Genomic DNA, 14,282 nt, shown 5'->3' on the forward strand with positions numbered 1-14,282 from the left:
TTGGGTTTTATATTATAACTAGCATTTCAGCCCGGCGTTGCCCGGGTGTTTGGATGTGTCTGTTGAATAAAAAAAAGCAAAATAAAATGTGGTAGCAGGAAGGCAGGCTCGAACCCGTACCGCGAAGAAGGAAAACAACGGGGTAAAACCTAACGTCTATGCTGTTACGACCACCGCCAAACCGGAAGCGACATTTTTTTAAATTAAGGCTAGACAATCTAAAGGAGAGTTTAACTTTAAAAAATATGGGCGAAAAAAGCGACCCCCCTGTAGAAAAGTGCCTAGTTGAAGGGGAAGATATAAATGTTTTTAGCCAATTTTTCGATATTTGTCGTATGAAGGGTCTAGCTTTAAAACGATACTGATCTCGATAAAATCCGTCGCATCTATTGAAAGTTTAAGGCGGACATGCAAACATACATACATACATACATTTATATATTGGTAACTAAAATTTTTTGACCCAAACTGATTAAAAAGCTTGCCCTATCTCTAAATACCCTTTATGAAAAATTTCAAATATTTAGACCAGAAATTGTCTGAGTAATTTGGAAGAGACCGCAGAGGCGATTTTTTTTTTAACTTTGACCCCTTTTTTGACCCCCTTAACATTTATTGTTTTGGACTCAAATCAAGTTATTAAGTTAGATCCATGCCAAAGTAAACTATATCTAAAATTTCAAGTGCGTAGACCCAAATTTGTCGGAGGAGTTTGGTAGAATTCTCAAATGTCAAATCGTTGAACTTTGACCCCTTAATCACCAAATTTCTGGCCAAAATCCGATCACATCGATTTTCCCAAATCTCAGTACCCTGTATATCAGATTTTGAGTCTGTAGATTGAAAATTGACAAAGTTATTGCAAAGGAAAATGTACACAGACACACGGACACGTTCACTTTTATAGATATACTAGCATGAATGCCCGGCGTTGCCCGGGTGTTTGGAGGTGTATGATGAGCAACAAAACAAAAATAATAATAAAATAAAAAACGGTCAATTTTTATTTTAATTTGACCCCTATTATGACCCCTTAATATTTATTATTTTGGGATCAAAATAAGTTATTCAGTTAGATCCATGTCAAAGGAGCCTATATCTAAAATATCAAGTGTTTAGGCCCAAAATTCTTGGAGGAGTTTGGTAGTGTTCTCAAAGGTCAAATCGTTGAACTTTGACCCCTTAACAGTCAAAATTCTGTCCGAAAACCAATCATATCAATTTTCCCAAATTTCAGTAACCTGTATATCAAATTTCGAGTCTGTAGACTAAAAATTGTCAGAGTTATTGCGTAGGGAAATGTACACAGACACACAGATACACAGATACACAGATACGTTCACTTTTATAGATATATATAGATAGATAAAAAGATAGAAAATCAAAAATATATACGTATAGATACATATATATGGAAACAATTTTGTGCTTACTGCACACTTTTTACGCAAATAATATGCAAGTATAAATCATGTAGAATATCTGTATGAATACACGTAATAGTTAACTAAAGATGATCATTCCATAAGAAAACCGAAAAAACTAATAGGGAATTAATTAAAATGAATGTTTAAAAGAATATGCAAATTAGCTAGATCTTTTGCTAGTGAATGCAATTCTACGACCCATATATAAGAACATTGTATTTTCTTTTTTCTACAGTATATCGATACACTAAGGCTGACTGGGATAGCTTCCGTACATTTATATCTGATCTACCTCTGCATTCCATGTTTAAAAAGGATGTGTCCTCTATAGTATTAGACCTGACGGAATGGTTAATTTTAGGTATTGACCGTTTCATACCCTCGAAAACGTTTCAGCAAAAACCTAACAGCCAGCCATGGTTCTCTCCAGAATGTGCTGCTGCCATTGCGCACAGAAATCACTTTTTCCACTGTTTCCAACGTAATAGATGTATGGAAACTAAAGCCGCTTTCGGGAACCATTGTAAGAAAGTAATAAAGAATGCAAGAGAGTTGTATGCTCAATCTGTTAAGTCCAAAGTAGCTGAGAAGCGGCTTGGTTCCCACCAGTTTTGGCAAATAGCAAACAGATTCCTGAACAGAAGCGTGTGCTCCATCCCAACTATTATCAATGGACCTGAGGTAATCTCGTCAGCATCAAACAAAGCCAAACTCTTTGTCAAGAACTTTGCAGCTAATTCTACCCTTTGCGATCAAGGCCGCCAACCCCCAATATTTCCTCCTGTATCAGAAAACACGCTATGTGATATACGTATATCTGTACATGATGTTGCCAAGCTAATCAAAAACCTTGATTCCAGTAAAGCAACTGGCCCTGACGGTATTCCAATTATAGTACTCAAAAAACTTCAACCTGAACTAGCGCCCATACTTACAAAACTATTTAAACGTTGTCTTAAGGAGAATAGTTTCCCATCTCCCTGGAAAATCTCATCAGTATGCCTTGTATTTAAGAATTCAGCTGATCGCTCATCCCCCTCTCAGTACAGGCCAATAAGTCTCCTGTGCGTCATGAGTAAGTTGCTGGAATCTGTGTTAAATACAGAAGTAATCAACCATCTCAACAAAAATAACCTTCTTAGTGACACTCAATATGGTTTCCGTTCTGCTAGATCTACAGCAGATGTGCTTACAGTTATATCTCATAGGATTAGCAAATCTCTTGACGGAGGCAAGCTTTCTAGGGCAATTGCTCTTGACATATCTAAGGCCTTTGATAGGGTATGGCATAAAGGTTTACTTCATAAGATCTCTAGCTATGGTATTGCTGGAAATGTCTTCTCAATTATTAAATCATTTCTTTCTGATAGGTTCATAAGAGTAGTAGTTGAGGGGCAAAAATAAGAAGCTCTCAGTATTAATGCCGGTGTCCCTCAGGGGTCCATCCTGGGCCCAACTCTTTTCCTGATCTACGTTAATGATCTTCCAAATCACATCTTTACATGATTTGTAGACATTTATGCTGACGACACTACCATTTATGGTAGCACATCTAAGACAGTAAACGACCAAGTTCTCTCCAATTCTCTCTCCTCTGATCTTGAGCACGTAGTACAATGGGGTAAGGAGTGGCTGGTTACTTTTAATGCATCTAAAACCAAGATTCTCTCTTTACATCATAAACATTCTGATCCACATCTAGCATCAATTGAAATGAATGGCTCTCGTCTTCAGGAGGCCTCAAGTTTTGACAAGCTTCTTGGCTTGACCATTACTCCTGATCTTAAATGGAACACGTACATCAAATCTGTTGCCAAGGCCGCTGGAAAAATGGTGGGATCTTTCTATCGATCCAGTAGATATCTCACTGCTGATGCTATTCTCTATCTATATAAGAGCCAGGTACGTCCAAGGATGGAATACTGTTGCCATATCTGGGCAGGAGCTGCTAGAAAGGACTTGTCCTGCCTTGATAGAGTTCAAAATAGACTTTGTAGCCTCGTAGGAGATGTCCTTTTCTCTTCCTTGCAACCTCTATCTCACAGAAGAGATGTTGCGAATTTTGTCTCTGATGTATCGTTATTTTCATGGAAAGTGTTCGACTGAGCTTCAATCTATGGTCCCCCCTCGCCAAACTATCACAAGAAACACTCGTCTAGCTGTAAACACTATCAATAATTCCCCCCACTCTTTATCTGTGCCTAAACCTAAACGTAGATTCCATGAACAAAGCTTCTTTCTTAGAACTGCACGCCTGTGGAATTGTCTTCCGTTTTCCTGCTTTCCGGCTGACTACAATATAGTTGTCTTCAAGTCTAGCGTAAATAAGTTCTTGATGAGCCGTTCCATATAAGTGATCAAATTTACCAAATTTTCATTACTAATGATTACTATATTGTCCAATTTCTACTGTACACTCTTTAACCCTTATCCTTGGGTGGCCTCTTGGCCTTGATAATGTGGTGATGCCTATGTAAAAAAAAATAGAAAAGAGGGGTTTTAATATGAATATCAATACACACAAAAGAGAAACGAATTTATAGGAGTATAGATAGATAGATAGATAGATAGATAGATAGATAGAAGAAAGATAGATATAGATAGGTAATGTGTATAATTGTATGTAAAAGTTTAGACTTCGATATTTAAGACACGTGGATTATTCATTATCGACTTTGACTTTTTCGATGTCATAGTCTAAGAATCTTCCCCGTTTTTCAGAACTGTGATAAAATATTAGTAAAAATTCACTGTTTTCCTATGTATGTACACTTCTATTTTTAACAGTTTTCTACTAAAAATGTTCTCTACTATCGCTTCAACTCTTCCGAAAATCCTGCCAAATTGAAACCCCTAAAAAGGAAACTGGAACCCTCCTACGTTATGTACCTATTTACTATGCCTCCCCACGGGACAGAGTTAGACACCAGGGTCGTTTTTTAACGTGGAGAAAAGGTACAAAAATAAAAATTGTCTCAGCCGTGAAGGATTTCTCCTCCACCGAAAGAGAACAAGAAATAGAAGTGCAGCATCTGAAGAACAGATGGTATTTATTTGCTCCCCCACTGAGCAAATTAGGCGCAAGGCCGATTTTTAATGTGAGGAATGAAGGGGAAATGGGGACCAACTCCCCGGGGAGTAGGGGAGCTGGATAGTGACAATTGGTATGAAGGGTTTCCCCTACATTGACCAAGGTCTGATATGTGGGGTTACCCCCACATATTGTCTTTGCTTGCAGTATCTGCCGGAACAGATGGTATTTATTTGCTCCCCCACCGAGCAAATTAGGCACAAGGCCAATTTTTAATGTGAGGAGTAAAGGGAAGGGGGAAGGGAAAAAGGGGACCAGCTCCCGAGAGGTGGGAAATGGGAGCTGGTTAAAGGTCAGGCATGTGGGGTTGCCCCCACATCTGGTCTTTGCTAGTCATAGCTAGTCATAGCTAGTCATAGCTTGCAGTATCTGCCGGAACAGATGGTATTTATTTGCTCCCCCACCGAGCAAATTAGGCACAAGGCCGATTTTTAATGTGAGGAGTGAAGGGAGGGGGAAGGGAAAAAGGGGACCAGCTCCCGAGAGGTGGGAAATGGGAGCTGGTTAAAGGTCAGGCATGTGGGGTTGCCCCCACATCTGGTCTTTGCTAGTCAAAGCTTGCAGTATCTGCCGGAACAGATGGTATTTATTTGCTCCCCCACCGAGCAAATTAGGCACAAGGCCAATTTTTAATGTGAGGAGTGAAGGGAAGGGGGAAGGGAAAAAGGAGACCAGCTCCCGAGAGGTGGGAAATGGGAGCTGGTTAATGGTCAGGCATGTGGGGTTTCCCCCACATCTGGTCTTTGCTAGTCATAGCTAGTCATAGCTAGTCATAGCCTGCAGCATCTGCCGGAACAGATGGTATTTATTTGCTCCCCCACCGAGCAAATTAGGCACAAGGCCGATTTTTAATGTGAGGAGTGAAGGGAGGGGGAAGGGAAAAAGGGGACCAGCTCCCGAGAGGTGGGAAATGGGAGCTGGTTAAAGGTCAGGCATGTGGGGTTGCCCCCACATCTGGTCTTTGCTAGTCATAGCTAGTCATAGCTAGTCATAGCTTGCAGTATCTGCCGGAACAGATACTACACTTTTATCTTGTCCCGAAGGCCGGCAACTCCTACGTTATGTAACCAGACTAACCAGCGTCTATTTTCAGAATGAGACTTGCGCTGACTGTATATAAAACCGTGTTCATCATATTTATTAACCGAGCCGTTGCTGAGAAATACTTGCTTCAGTAAATCCCGAAATTATGTCATGTACCAGAGCTGTAATGTTGCATTCTGTACTTATTTTTCAAATATCTTTACGGAATATGTTCCAATGAATTATATCCTCCAAAGTAAATATCTCCCACAAATTCGATTAGCAGTAAAACCACACCAATTCACTATCGACGTCCTAACATCCTAGAAAAATACCTTTCTATTAAAATAACCCGTATTCTCGAACCGCTTGCCTTTGAAATTTCTCTTTTCCCTATTTGTTTTTCAAATGTACCAGCATGCAGAAATGTAAAATACAAACAGATATTTTGCTGTAAAACTTACTACTTATAATGCCCATTAAAAGACCGGACCATAATCACATTTAATTTTTACATATAAGTTGCTATATTCCTGCTTTAAGGTAGAGTAATGTAAAAGAAATCTATTTTACTGCTAATAAGAATGTTTAAAAATAGAAATTATAGAATGATCTTTTATAAAATGCAATTATTTCATGTGATGAAGAGATAATGAAGTTTTTATTTTGTTCGTAGTGAGAATATATTACTGTTGCATTAGCAATGTGGGACGATGCCAGATAACCTAGCTTTCCTAGGATAAATTGGTTGTTTATAAATTAAATTCTAGTTGAAATAAATGTCAATATAAATATAAACTAGAAAGATAATGTTTAGATAAATAGTATAAACAAAATGGGCTTTAGAACGATTAAATTAGTAACAATAATTTTAAAACAGGTCTGACCTCTAACCGTCTAAAGCAGAGGTCATTTAAGACAACGTAGATCTTACAGTGAGACATGGAGATTGAATTAGTTGAATTGGGTGTTTGGATCTGACAATCAGAATGATCAGGAGACGGGTCGAATCCAACAAACTTGAAATGTGAATAAGAACGGTGATTGCAACTTCGAGAAGACATGGACGACCAGAATAAAGATGTGTGTGTAAATTGTATTTTATCGATGATTTCCATGTTGGTATTTTTCATCGGCGAAGTAAAATCTCTTTATTTCAGGTCCGATGGTCCAACCAGGTGAATCCAGAACTGGCAAATATGGAAACTGGAAAATATCGGGCGAAGAGATATTAGGTTGGTGCAAAAATGATGTCGTTTTTTGACGTTCAACTTCAAAAGATCAAAACTCCTTTCATAATAAACTTTATTAATCGAAATAAAAACAATTAGAATCGACAGATTTTTGCCAAGAAACAAGTTTATCTATCCCATCAGCATAGAAATTCGGAGTTCTGGAAGAGATAAAGTCATTGAAGGCTGATTCTGCATCATCTTGGCTTTTGAAGCATTTTTCGCGTCAAAAAGTTGTCAAGATGCTTGAAAAAATGATAATCGGTGGGCGAGAGATCCGGTGTATATGGTGGATGAGGTAAAGTCTCGTAGCTCAATTCGTTCAGCTTCTGTAGGATCAGTTGACCAAAGTGGGGGTGAGCATTGTCATGAAGGAGAATTGGTCTCTTCATATTGATCAATCTCGGGCACAAAAGTTGGAGCTTCTGGTGCATTTCGTTATCGTTTCGCCCGGATTCAAGAAGCTGTGATGGATGAGACCATCACAGAACACCAGTCACCGTAACTAATTTTTTGGTGCAATTTCGGATTCGGAAAGTATTGTGGAGCGTCTCTGGCATCCAACCAATGTGCCAAACGTCACCGGTTGTCGTAGAGGATCCACTTATCATTCAAATGTTCGTTATCAATCGCAGTCGGCCGGCTGCGACATCGTAATCTTCGAGGCTATCGTCACCATTTCAAAATTTCGTGAATCACTGTTGTGCCACACGTTCGTTAGTGTTTCCTGAGCCAAACGTGTCATTGATATCACGAGTTGTGTTGGCAGTTTTGTGCGGATTTGAATTTTGCCCATGATGTCGAAAAGACTACAAAAAATAAATGAAGAGATTGAGAAAGATAATCATTAAAATAACTGTAGAATTGAGTTTTATTAATTTTTGCCAATTATAATTTCGAAGATATAATTCTTCATTAGAATTTCAATTAAAGGTATCGTAAATATCTTTATTGTTAAGTGCTTTAATCTGTTTCATGTTGGAGCGAACACTGGATGAAAGTTTCATTATCTAATTAAAAATATATAGAATAGAAACGAAGAAGAAATTAGCTCCACGGAATTTTATTTAAAATGCAATCGTTTTAAAATAAAATAAAATTCTGTGGAGCTGATTTTATGCTGAGAGATGAAAACTCTAAAAATATGTTCATAGATTTCCACAGATAAGGAAAGACTGACAAATTAGATGGACGAGCGAGGTTGGGCATAGAGTAAGTGAGACAGGAACCGAACGTCTAGGATTTCCGGTTGAAAGTAAATATATACAAGCATATAAGCAGAGGAAAGTGAGAGACTTGAAACGCTAGACGTAGCACAGGGAGTAGAGTTTTCTGGAATATTAGGTCTCTTCAATCTGTGCGCTTCTCAAACGTAAATAACTATAAACTATAGGACATGTTTTAGCTGTGATTTCTTATTTTGCAAGTCTTTTAATCAACGGAAGAAACGAGTAACATGTTTTAAACGATTTACTTGGAGTAAAATGCTTTTCATTGAAGCATTGACTAAGGCTACCAAATTGAGATGAGAATCTAACAATGTCTTTAAACCGGCAGAAAAAGCTAACTATAATGGCCGTTGAAATAAATTTACAAATAGCTCGTTCACAATATAAATAGTCTAGTGTAAATTAATAATGCTCTTTGTTCTTGTTTTTTTTTACTATAATTATTGTAAGTTGCATACGTGTATATGTGTGTGTGTATGTAATTATGCGTGTATGCGTTTATGTGTGTATGTGAGAAACCATGTTAAGTTGACTGATTTTGGGAATTTATATAAGTCTCACTCTAGGTTTCGTGTTTTGGAGTATTGTTGTGTAGCCGGTGTGTCTATATATGGATACGTGTCTGAATTTGTGTATCGTCTAGAGGGAACCAAACCAATAGATGTTACATGCAAATATACAAATTGCAAAACATTGAAGGTACAATATTAGGTTAATGCAAAAACAATATCGTTTTCTCACATATATTACTTTTATATACGACTAGCATGGGTACCCAGCGTTGGAGGTGTATGTTGAGCAAAAAAAGTGGTAGGAGGAAGACAGGCTCGAATCCGTACCGCAATGGAGGAAAAGAACGGGAAAAACGTAACGTCTTTGCTGTTACGACCACCGGCAAACCAGAAATGACGTAGGTTCAAATTAAGGCTAGACAATCGAAAAGAGAGGATGACTTTCGAAAATATCGGCGAAAAAAGCGACCTCTCCCTGTTGAAAAGTGCCCAGTTGAGGATGAAGAAATTTTCGGTATTTGTCGTCTGAAGAGTCGAGCTTACAAAACGATACTAGTCTTATGAAAATCCGTCGCCTCTGTCGAAAGTGTTAGGCAGACATGCAAACATACATACATTTATATATTGTTAGCTCAAATTTTCGACCAAACCAGTTAAAAAGCTTGCCCTATCTCTGAATACCCTTTATGTAAAATTTAAAATGTTTAGACCAGAAATTGTCTAATTTGGTAGAGACTGCAAAGGTCAATTTGTTTTAAACTTTGACCCCTATTATGACCCCCTTAACATTTATTGTTTTAGGCTCAAATCAAGTTATTAAGTTAGATCTGTTCAAGGAATTATATCTAAAATTTCAAGTGTTTAGACCAAAAATTGTCGGAGGAGCTTGGTAGAGTTCAAACAGCCAAATTTCTGGCCGAAAAAGGACTACAAAGATTATTCCAAAACTCAGTACCCTGTATATCAAGTCTGTAGACTGAAAATTGGCAGAGTTATTGCGTAGGGAAACGTAGACAGACAGACATACACTTTCACGTTTATAGATATATAGATTTCTGGATGAATTCATTGATATATATAGCCATGTTATATATCATTTTGAAGCGTATGTTTCACTCTGCTTAATTCAAAGGTAAAACATTATTAAATATCATTGTTGCACACACGTACACACACACATACACACATACATAATATATATATATATATATATATATATATATATATATATATATATATATATATATAAGATAAAAAGATAAAGCATAAAGTTACATAGGAATTTTATTACATTATCAAATCAATAAGGCTTACAGAAAGAGGAATAAGGGAGAAATTTCATATATCATATATATATATATATATATATATATATATATATATATATATATATATTTACTTGATAATGTAATAAAATTCCTATGTAACTTTATGCTTTATCTTTTTAGCTTATATATATATATATATATATATATATATATATATATATATATGTGTGTGTGTGTGTGTGTGTGTATGTGTGTGTGTATGTAACTATTTATTATCCGTATGCTGCATGTTCACAAACAATGATTAGTGTAGATACAGTTTGGGGCAGAGCAACTTGTTTATTTAAATAATTTAGATATTCCAAATAAGCAAGTTGCTCTGCCCTACCCTGTATATAAATCCCGGTTCAAATATTTGGACTCTGAACCCGAGTAACGACTTGTACACAATTACTCACATAGTGTTTATTGTCCTCACATGCATTTACATGACTGTAACACTATAATGAAATAGACAGTGCCTTTGTTAATTTAGGAACATAATAAATGTGAAAAGGGAGAGAAATTTCGCAATATTATTTAATTATTAACTTTTTCATATTTCACTCGAAGTGCTGGACTTGAATGGATTTTTAAGAAATAGTTTTCTAAATAAATATTTTTATCTGCATATGTATATAGGTGTGTGATTTTGTGTGTCTGTAAATTTTGCAAAAGAATAACCTTTCTTGTAGACTTAAAACATTGGAAATGTCCCAGGTGCAAAGCCAGGATTTCTTTCATAAATGCTTTTTGCTGCCAACAAGCCACAATATTTTTCTTACTCTTGGCGTCAAACTACCATCGCTAGTTTAATGATTGCAACTGGACAAGCAGACCCACTGTCAATAATTAGTCTAATACTTAAGTTACAAGAAACTTATTCATGTTCTATATCTATTGGACATTTGTAGAAGATTTTATTGAAATGTGTGCATGCATCGTATCAGAACGAGCATTTTCAAATGAAAGCCTCACTAATAATCAGAATTACGGTTGGAGATTTGTGGACGCGTATATATTACCCGCTATCTATTGAATTCAATTGAATTCCTTCTAACGATGAACATTTTTAAACGGAAGTTAAATGGATCAAATAGAGACTCGTTCAGAGATGTAAGACATTTCGAAATACCATACCTATGCACACACATACACACAAACACACACACACATACATATATATATGTGTGTGTGTGTTTGTGTGTGTATATTTTTGAATGTGTATACATATAATCAAAAGAAGCTTTGAGTATTTTACAAAAAGATACTAAAATAAAAAAAATAAAAAATGCAGTTTAAATTCCTAGAAAAGCTAACTAAATTGAACATAGCACAGACTAAACACTTGAATAAGCCGGTTTTCTTATATATATATATATATATATATATATATATATATATATATATATATATATATATATAGATAGATAGATAGATAGATAGATATATATATATATAGATAGATAGATAGATAGATAGATAGATATAGATATATTCGGTATAGATATAGATAAATTGATAGATACTAATATATATAATAAATAGTGTTTTTCTTATTATCACACACACACACACACACACACATATATATATATATATATATATATATATATATATTGCACGTGTGTGTAATAAAAAACAATTATTTTATATAGATTGATTCTCTATTCCAGGGCAATAATGAAGCACAATATTAAAAGATTATTTATTTCTGAATAAAAATGAACGTTTGAAGTTAATTACTACGTTAAAGAGTCAGAGAACTGTTCTAGTCATTTGCTATCAGAACATATAAAGCAAATGAATAAAATGAATAAACTCGAGAAATTGGTTTTGCATGAGAACATTTAAATGTGAAATAAATCAGTATTTTTCGAACAAGCAAATATTGTATGATTCTGTACAAATATATGGATAAAAAAGTGTGTTTTTTTTAAAAATTAATTATAATCCTCTTCGCATTGTTTGTGCCATGCCTTCTTTCACCTTTTTAGTCTTGCTAGAGGGGGAAACATGAGTTCCAAAAATGGCGATCCATATTTTGGCAATGCTTATATTTAACCTTCTCTTCGCGGCCATTCGCCAACAACCTTGGCTCAACCAATTGGAACTTGACAAATTTGGAACAACGAGGGTCACAAAAAATAACCCCAAAAACTGATAACTAAATCATATTTCTTAATCTTAACATATACACTGTATGTATGCATATTTTTATATATATATATATATATATATATATATATATATAATATTTCGAGACAGAAACTGAGAGAGATAGAGATAAAGAGAGAGAGACAGAGAGAGAGAGAGAGAGAGATGAAGTGAGAGAAAAATGGATGTGCAAATTTCTCTTATTGAAATATTCAACTAAAACCGTTTAGAATAATAAAACGTTACTTTTGAAAGCACAATATAGGTCACACTTACGTTGATACAGCGTTTTCCGCCAGATCACCGACATTAAGCAAAGATGAACTTAGCAAGTACTAGATGGATGACCATTAAGGAATACCATGCGCTGTACAAGGCACCACTTTTCAATGTAAGAATTATATGCCTTCTTTCGGTTGTTAGTCTGTGAGAGACCCTAGGGCAAAATCGGAAACCCATGCAGGCCCCCTTCCAATCAGAGTAACGTGAGATCATGGAAAACAGGTAACCAATATAATGCGGAAGCAATCAGGAATAATTCTGTTCATGTTTTCGTATTTCGTTGCGCTAAAACAAGATTCCTTTGAGTGCAATAGGTAGCACAATTGTCTCATATGGGCACTGCTTGAACAGAAAGAAACTGTCTGTACAACTACAAAGAAAACTGTGACAATATATCAAACACTTTCGAAACAGTGTGAATAGGGTTCTGAATGATGAGCAACGATGAATTCATGAGTGCCCCGAGGGGAATAGTCGTGAATGCCTCGTAAGATGACTGAAACAACACAAAAGATTTTCGTATTTATTGATACATTTTAGTAATTTTCATACAAATTTATTTGTGGTTAAAATATGAATGTACAGAAGAAAAACATCATTTGCCTGAGCACTGGTGCGACGGGATTGCAGAGTGTTTAAAATCAAAACAATTCGTTCAAAGAATTGGTCAGAAAGACAAGAATGTACACACACATACATACATACATATATATATATATATATATATATATATATATATCCTTAACATTACAGTAGATATTGATACATAATATTTCGAACTGTAACAGAAGTTAAAAGTGACGTTATAACTTTAGAATATTAATCCCTTTAGCAATCATTCCAAATTCCAAACGATGGAATTAATTGACCATTATATTTTTTATGCACACACACACACACACACACACACACACATATATATATATATATATATATATATATATATATATATATATATATATATATATATATATATATATATATATATAGCAGCTCCTTCCGTCTTGGACAGACTATGGATACCCACGAAGGGTTGCTTGAGCGTGAAATTTTTTTGGCAGGAGGTGCGCAATCTCGAACCACACCTCTCCTGAGACGACATTGTTAGATACCAGTGGCAAGTGAAGTACAGGACGACTGAAAAGAAATGCCGTGATAAGCGGAGAGCACACACAGCGCCTAGCATTCCCAAATGGTCACACATCTGGTACTGATCAGGCTCAACGTTGCTTAACTTCGGTGATCTGACGAGAACCGGTGTGTCAACGTGATTATGCCGTTATATATATATATATATATATATATATATATATATATATATATATATATAATTATGATGGTGTCATAATGCCTATCAAACAGTCACCATTAGCATCCATCGATCGAGTAAGCTCAATTCCTTAAACAGAAATGTCATGTCCGCTTACCAAAATATATTGATATTAAACTTTATGTCGTAAAACCTTATTGTAATTTTATTAACCATTACACAATTTTGATTCTAAAAAATAAGTTTAAGTTTAAATTGTTTGAAAAGAAAATTAACCTTTATCGATGTCTACTTAATTTTGTTCCAAATAAAAGCAAATCTGATCCATGTAAATTCTAAAATTATTGGTTTTGCCCATTTAAGTCCCTTAAAAATTTATTAAATATTACACACAATAGATGTATCCAAATTTGCACGAGCAGATTTGACCATTTTTTACACGTTTGTATAAAACTAAATTATCTAAATCTGAATAACATCTGGACTTAAAAACAAAAATTTTTTTTTATTACATTTTCACCCCAAACAAGGCAAATTGCCACTTTGGGTTACTATCAGGGGCAACAACTACTGGGGTACTATGTAGGGGTTTGGGCAGCAAGATGTCGGTTCACTTTGCACTTGCACTTCTGCATGTCAGTACAGTTGGGGAAGCAAGGATCCGGAAGGGAATTCCAAAGTCTAGCGGTTCTGAAAAAGAAACTACTGGAGTAGAAGGCTCTTTTACATCTAGGGATACCTAGTGTGAAGAG

Source organism: Euprymna scolopes, chromosome 16 (assembly GCF_053919585.1).
Source record: "Euprymna scolopes isolate OS-2025 chromosome 16, ASM5391958v1, whole genome shotgun sequence".
NCBI classification, from domain to species: domain Eukaryota; kingdom Metazoa; phylum Mollusca; class Cephalopoda; order Sepiida; family Sepiolidae; genus Euprymna; species Euprymna scolopes.